Consider the following 8,446-nt stretch of genomic DNA (forward strand, 5'->3'; position numbering starts at 1 on the left):
GCATGTCATTAATGATGCAGGTATAGATTCTGAACCTGTGTTTTTACAGGTGTGGATGATTTGCTGGGTCCTCATGTATTCGGATTCAAATCATCATGTCATTTTTGACAGTGCAAGCCTTTAAGGAAACAAAAGTGTTTTTACATTGCCAGTGTGAGTTTACTAGATGTGCGTTACCCATTTAGCATCCAGAGGGGCTTGAATTAGGCAAAACTACCTGAAATTTAATTCTCTTAAATCACAGGATGGGAAACGTAGAGTCTGTCAGACACCTTTGGACACTGAACCTGAATCCAAGTGTCACCCCAAGCAGTCGTGGACTATGGGGACATTTTCACTTGTATCTGATTACAGATCTGAAATCTGGATTTAGGTCCAGCAACTAGCAGCAGTAGACAGCAGACCAAAAAACCTCACCCATGCCACTCCCCGGTGGAAATGGCCTGTCTGAACCTGGTCCAGTTCAGGGAGCAGGACTGAAGAGCACCTTGTGGCAACCTGACACTGGGGCAGTTGGCAAGGCCCTGAGGGATGCTGGAGGGTTTAGCAGCCAGCAGCAGAACACCATGGGCTGTAAAGACAGGCTGCCCTCCTTCCACCCCTCAGGGGCCAAGCAACGCCCTGCCTGGCAATTCCCTTCACATCAAAGGAGCCTCCAGAGGCCCTGCTGATGGTCATGAGGGGCTCAATAGCAGCCTAAAGCTGCTTGAGCTGGGTTAGCAGTGTGCTCACATATGGTCTTGGATTGTACCTTTCCACAAACCAGCTGTACCTCTCAAATAAATACATACTGGGCAAAGCTCAGAAATGCATCTTTCTGGAGATTATTTCCATCTGCACATCACAAAGGATATATTGATTTAGCTACACTCCTGAGATCAGAGTGGAAATGCTGTATAGTCGGGAAGCAGACACATATGCTGCTTATCAAAGCTATACATACGGTACAGAAAGATACCAGTGTGGAGAGCAACCAGCTATATTTGCACCAGCACACAACCTGTCCTGTAATTCTCTAAAACAAAGGAAAAGGAAGTGCTGAATGCTACTGTTCCTGAGCCACACAAATGGCATGTGAGGAGCGCACCAATCCTGGCTGAACTCATGGACATGAGGAGTCTAAGTAGTTGACAATTGCTGTAGCTGTCAAGAATTGCTCCCAAAGCCTGTGTATTGATTTATTTATTTGTGTTTCTTGGAGCTGCAGAGAAATGCAGTAATTGATACAAGGGGAAAGAATACCCTGGACGAGCTCGAAGTGGAACCTGTCACCAGTGCAAGGCTGTATTCTCCTGCAGGGCTCTTTCACCCATCCACAAGGAGGAAAAGTTGCATATTCCTCAAAAATCACAGCATCTGTGTTTGTAGATGGTGACATAATTCCAAAAATTACAAAGCAAGGAAGTCAGTTATCTAGATCACGCAGTGCCGCTGTGTGCTGGCAATGTACATACCCCAAGCTGGTGCAGGAAGGTGTCAGTAAAATGGTCATCTGAGGAGGAGGAGACTGTGGTCTCCTGCAGCACTAATCCTCCCTGGTGTCTCTGGGATAATTGAGAACAGGGAAAGTTACTAGAGGAAAAACATAGATTCACTTGGGTTGGAAGAGACCTTTAAGACCATTGAGACTGACTGTAAACCCAGCATGGCCAAGTCCACTGCTAAACCATGTCCCTAAGTGACACACTAGATGTGTGTTGCAGTGCCACATTATATGTCTTTTAAATATCTCCAGGGTTGCTGACCCAACCACTTCCCTGGGCAGCCTGTTCCAATGTTTGACAACTCTTCCTGAAGCATTTTTTCCTAATATCCAATCTGAACCTCTCCTGGCTCAACTTGAGGCCATTTCCTCTTGTCCTGGCCCTTGTTACTTGGGAAAAGAGACTGACTCCCACCTTGCTACAATCTCCTTTCAGTTAGTTGCATAGATACAAATAAGCATATAGAGGATGATCCTTGCACTTATTTCAGATATTTTATGGCTTTTTGCAGTTTTGCAGTTTACCATAAATCAGGGCGCGGGCAGCAGAAATGTCTCTGGGTGTGGGAGTAAAGGATTATTCAGTTCCTCTCTCTTCTTACCGCCGACCAATTTTGTACCTCTCTATAGCTCAAGCTCCCCCACCCTCAGCACTGAGTGAGCAGCACACATCCCATCAGCAATCCTCAGTCACTTCCATGCAAAGTCCTTGAGCTGAGTTTAAATGTCTGCTAAATAGTTTAAACCAAATTGTCTCACCTGCAGAACCCATGCACTGAAGTCATCAAACAACGTGCTACTGCTGTTGTATGTGTATCCACAGAAGATTTCTTTCTCTAGACAACATGATCAGAGGGATGAAAACCTTCCCTTATGAGGACAGGCTGAAAGAATTGGGATTGTTCAGCCTGGAAAAGAGAACACTCCAGGGCGACCTTGTTGCAGTCTTTCAGCACTTACAGGCAGTCAACAAGAAAGATGTAAGGCAGAGTTTTTAGTAGGGCCGGTAGTGATAGAAGAAAACATAGGTAATGCTTTTAAACTAAAGGAAGTTAGATTCGGGCTACAGATAAATAATTTATTTACAGTGAGGGTGGCAAAATACTGGCAAATATTGCACAGAGAGGTGGTGGATGCCCCATCCCCGGAGGGTCAGCTGTCTGGGACTCTGGGCAGCCTAGTCTAGCTGAACATGTCCCTGCTCATTGCAGAGGGGTTGGACTACATGACCTTTAAAGGGCCCTTCAAACCCAAACTGTTTTATGATTCTGTAACAAAGAAGCCTGATATTGGTGTTATTTGGACACTTTCAGGAAGATGAAGGCCAAGAATCTCTGGTTCTGACAAAAAAATTGCTGAAGTGCCCTGAGCACCAAGATAGAGCTATCATCAAGCTGCTTTCATGTCTCCTCTACCAGTCTGTGTAAGTAAGAGAAGCATAAAAAAGAAATCTTTGATGGCTTCAAAAGACAGTAACCTTGAAGCAAATGATTGATTGCCTGACAGTGTTCAGGTGAAGAAAGAAACAGTCACTCTAAAACACACGGCCATCTTCTACAGTCAGACTGAGACCACTTGTGAGTCCAGGATGGCTGGAATGAGGCACAGCATAGTGCCTGCTCCCTGGGAAGAGACGACTCTGGATGCTTGACCTCAAGACTTCCATCTGAACCAGGTACAGATGGAACCAACCTGGGAGAAAGTGATCAGTGAATCCCTAACCCACCAATGGTTCCTCAGCACGGAGTTTCCTTGATCTGTAGCTTTGCCATGCAGAAAAAGAGACCTCCTCTTGAGCAAAAGATGCAGAATCAGGCACAAAAAATGGCATAGCTGTTTCTCCCTGGAAAATTCCACCCAACATCTGCTCAGCAGCTGGATTTCCCAAGTCTATTATCTCATTTCACTGATCTGAATGAATTTGCTCTCAGAACAGTTGCAGGTCTGTATATATCACTCATGGCTTGATTCACTGTGTTTTACCTGAATGAAATATTAATTAGCTACATTGTCTTTTCTCCTCCCACCACTAAACGCTAATTAATTGCAATTCACGATGGAAAAAAAGTGGCACATGAACTTTGGCCCAAAACATTAATCACTTCTAAAAATCCAAACCAACCCTGGTCAATTCAGAGTTTGAAACACTGCTGGGAAGTAAGTTCAACTTCAGTCTGATTCTTTTCGTTTACTGGAGTCTTATATACGTTTTTTTCTACAGATTCAGCCAGAGAGATGCATCACTAATATACTGGCCAAGCATGGGGTCTCTAACTCATCTTGGACATTTCCTTAATTCAAGAAAGGTCCCACAAGAGAAAGTATGGCTACGGTGTTTGGCATGAAGTAAAGACACCATACAGGCTTTGGAAATTTAAGTTTTCAGGTTTTGATCCAGAGGCACTTAAAACAGATTTACCATCACTGCAACTCAAAGGCCATAAATACTTTTGCCACAAAACATTTCAGCTTCCCACTGAAATGGACATATGTGCTGACAAGTTCTCAGCAAAGAGGGTGTTTTATGTGAAGGTTCAGAAGTACAAAGAACATATTTAAGACATGTATTTCCAAGGACTTCAACTTTGAATGTTAAATCTATGGGTCTACCTCCTTAGGGTGTATCTTTCTCGCAGGCTTAATGGTCACAACTAGCTTTAGACTGAAATGTCACATAGTTTTTCTTTTCTTTTTTTTTCTTTTCTCTTTTTTAAACTGACTGTTGTTTACAACACACTCTGCAAACAAACTGGGCTGCTCAGCTCTGCGTTTTCTAACGGCGGCAGCCTTTCTTCTTTCTGCCTATAACAAAAATGCTTTGAAGTCCTATGCTGTTAGTTACAAGTATCCTGATATTTCCCCAGCAAGGATGTAATAGGAGCCAAAACAAGCCTCCAGGTGCCAATATTGCACCTGACAAATTAGGCACACGACTGGAAAAGGATGGGCCCATCCTTCTGCTTAATGTTCATTTCCTCTCATTTCCACATTAACAGGAAGTAGTTGGAATGGAAAAAAGACTTTCCTTAAAGACCCAAACTATCAAAAGCCTGGAGCTGTTTCTCCTTGCAAACAAAAAACTTGGAAGCCAGCTACGTCCTATGATTTGGAGCTCATTTACAGTGACTTATTTAACCCCTACTGACGGCACGATGAACAGGATGTTATGATTTATTTAACACTTAAAGCGGGTGTGAGAACAAGGTGGATGGTGCCCTTAGATGTAGTCTTTTCATAATTTATTGCTCCAAGTGCTTAATTTTTCCTCAGGGAAGCCTTTGATAGCCGGCTGCTGCAGTGTGGTTAAGTGTGTGCATTAAGCTGTAAAGTGAAAATATTAATAATACTAAAAATAATAACTGTAACCAAAGTTACTGTTTTGCATAACAAGAACTTGCACGCATTGCTCAGCTGAAACTCTGAAGTGATATCCCCACACCAACTGAATTGACTTGGGGATATTTAATGGAGCAGCACAAAGAGCGTTGACTTTACCTTCTGAGGACTTGAGCTGCACAAACACAAAGAAAACTCACTCTTGCAAAATGCCACACGGCTTCTGGAAGGCCACTGGAGAGCCATAACAAAGTCAGATAAAAAAATAAAATTATTAACATCTCCTATGCTGGTACCACAGGGGACTCTGACCAAGAACAGAGTCACAAAAAATGTTATGTTTGACTGGTTTTAAAGTTGAACTGCTGCTTAATGATGTTGTAGCATGCCTCAGAGGGTTTATCTTAAAGCGCCTTCTTTTGAATGGTCTGTAATCTTTACCTGGAATACAGAACCATCCTTTAGAAACCATTTTCATGTCAAAGCTACTCAGTGAAATAATGTCTAGATCTCCTGCTCTCTGGAGATATGTTCAGCTCTGCTTCATGTCATTACACTGAAGGCCCTTGGTGACTTTAGCAAGCAGGATCTGTAGGAACGCCTGCACCTGTGGATAAAGGACTTCAACTTTGAATGTTAAATACCTATTTCAGGGGTTTTTTCCCTCTTGAGCATGCATGTGTGTGAGCAAGTTGTATTCTGATATAGACAGGCAGGTAATTCATTTCACTTTTAGGAGATGAAGTAACGATTTTAGCAAATTACATTTGTCTCTTTAATCTTGTATTTCCATGCACACTGAGTTAAATGTTGTAAAACTATCAATTCTGTCAAAACGTAACAGAAAGAAAACAAGAAACCCTGCAATCTTAATGTCCAAACTGACTGGTGATTAACAGGAATTAAATGTGCAGGAATTCCAAATCTTTTCTGATCGGAGATGTCTAGATGACTTTTGTTTTTCCATAATTGTATGAGGTTCCTACATAGTATTTAAGAATCAATTATATTGCAATTGATGTAATTAACTCTAATAATCCAGTAAAAGTCAGTAGGAGGGCTATTCAAGTCAATAGAAAAGAGAGACTATATTATGAAGGTGTTATTAACCTATACAGATTTTTACTAGACATTTCCTTTTCTTACATAATAAATATACAGTGATGAGGAAGGCTGTCATTATAATTTAATGGGAACAATGGTTCATCACTTCCTTTCCTGTACAAGCTTTAACTAATTCTACATACAGTGTATAAGTAAAATGAAGTTAAATGAATCTCGTAAATTAGCTATTAATCATCCATCAATCATCTGTTGCTCCATGATTAAAATCTGTGTTGCATTCAGAGCTGGGAAAGGTATTTGGGGAGTGGCAGGAGCTGCATGTACATCTTCCAATTAATTTATTCATGCACTTCCATTTTGCATTGCCAAGGGTACTTACTGAAACCAGTCCTGAAGTCAGAGAAAGTCTCCTGAGGAAAGTTCCAGCCCTTCCCAGAATAAAGTAAAACTCTCATTTCCATATTTATAGGCATCGCTCTGGCTTGAAGCATTGTTGCATATGAGAACCTCATTCACGCTTCTCTATTCAGTCAGACAACTCTTTTTGGGGAGAGAAAGCAACACTATGAAGTCAGGGAAAGTGAGGCAGTGGTCTGCTATATGCCTTGCAAAGTGATGAAGAGAATTCCTCTGTCCAAGATCCTAATCTCCTGTCTTATGCTCTAAGTCTTTTGCACTGCTCAATGAGGCAAAAGTGAGTTCTGCCTGAATATGGCTATTAAAATCAGGCTTTTTAGGAATTTCTGTCTTCACCTTCATCAAGCTGAGCATAAGCCTTATTACATATGGAAGACTGCATTGATCTCATTAGCAGAACTGCTTGTCTTGGCAGTAGACAAAGATCAGTTGTCTGTGCTACTGTTATTCAATATATTAGTTGCCTTCTGAGAGACTGGCTACAGGTGATCCTCTTATCTTGCATCTTGGCAGCCTCAGTCTGGGCAGCTCTTCATGGCATCGTGCATCTCTCTCACAAAAACGACACTGGACCATTGCAGACAGCTCCATAGCACACCCAAGTACACAGGTGATACGCAGTGACCACTTTCCTACACAGAGCTGAGGTGATCAAAAGAGGCCCAGGAGAAGGCAAGGGAAGTGTTTTCTTTATTCTGGAGTAATTTAAAATCAGAATAAATATTGAATTACCTGTGTCCTCCATGCAGTGTCACTGAATGTATGCAAAGAATGAGATTGAGACTGAAGAGTGGAGTTTTGTTGGTCTGCTGTCAAAACACTTTTTCAAAGATCTTGGGAAGAGGGTATAATTTTTGAAAGCTCTTCTTATACAGACCCCCCTCCATATTTGTTCACATGTTATCACTGCTTTGGGTAAGACGTAGTACATGTACTCAACTAAAGAAAGAGGGAGCTGTGATGTTGCAATAAATACAACACAGAGGAGTCCAGTAATGCTTTGTAACTACAGTGCTGATTTTTTTTTTAAATCACAGCAGTAGGGCAAGTGCTCGACAGATATCAATAGTTGCACCAGAGCTGACCTATGTTGCACAGAATGAATGAGCTTTGACTATAGGAACACAGATAGGCAACCCTGCTAAAAAAACTGAATAAACCTATTGTAAAGCTGGCAAACAGCATCCTTCCAGGGCTCTTGGACTTGTGGCTTCATCTAGTCTGGGACTCCTCAGTGTTTTATTCTTTATAACAGCATCATACTTTCCCATACTGCTAAACACAGAAGACATTTCTGATGTTCACATTGCAAGCTTCACTTGCGGTGTACTTGATTTGGTGGTGTTTGACAAAGCCTTTGCTTTAATTCTGGAGCCAGTTCGGTGATAACAAGGACATAGATGGAAAACCAGTGCTCCATGAGGCATTAAACCTCTTTTTTTCTTGTTGTGGGCCAAAGCAAAATGCCGACGGGTGTCACACAGCCCCACATACCAATAATTAGTTCACCACAGCAGGTGTATATTTGACCGCAAAAGCTGTTCTTTGAAAATGAGATCTTTTCTTTAGGGAGAATTACAATGCCTAACTTCCAGGCATGGGAAGCACAGCTGAGATGAGGTTTAAGCAGAATGACACGTCCTCTGCTGCAGACACCACCCAGGGGCTGAGCTGGGCTGCCCTACACCACGCCAACACTACCTGAGAAGCACAGGGCTGGTTTTTGGGTGTCTTTGGAGCTACAGTGCCACGCAAATGAGCTGTGCCAAAAATGATAGACTGAGAACTGTTAGAGTACAGCAATTCAGCAGTCAAAACTTCCTTTATTTAAATCCCCAAACACCACTTAGTTATGTAATAATCTCAGTTCTTTCATGCTCCACGAGCTTGCCTTAAATTGTCTGGAGCAGCTCCTCAGCCACAGATAGTCCCAGCTCGCAGAAGGCAGTGGCACTGGGACGGTTCCCACCAGCTGCCGCTCTGCCTCAACTGCAATTGCATTTCACACACAAAAGATGACAATGATCTATCAAAAAAACACAAAAAAACCCCACCCTCCCCCTCAGCTTGAATTGTCATCTGCAAGAAAAGATTCCGGTGTTTCAGCTTCCATGGAAAATCAATACTGTCTTATCTTTATTTTAT

This window comes from Corvus brachyrhynchos, unplaced genomic scaffold (genome assembly GCF_000691975.1).
Source record: "Corvus brachyrhynchos isolate BGI_N302 unplaced genomic scaffold, ASM69197v1 scaffold101, whole genome shotgun sequence".
Taxonomy (NCBI): domain Eukaryota; kingdom Metazoa; phylum Chordata; class Aves; order Passeriformes; family Corvidae; genus Corvus; species Corvus brachyrhynchos.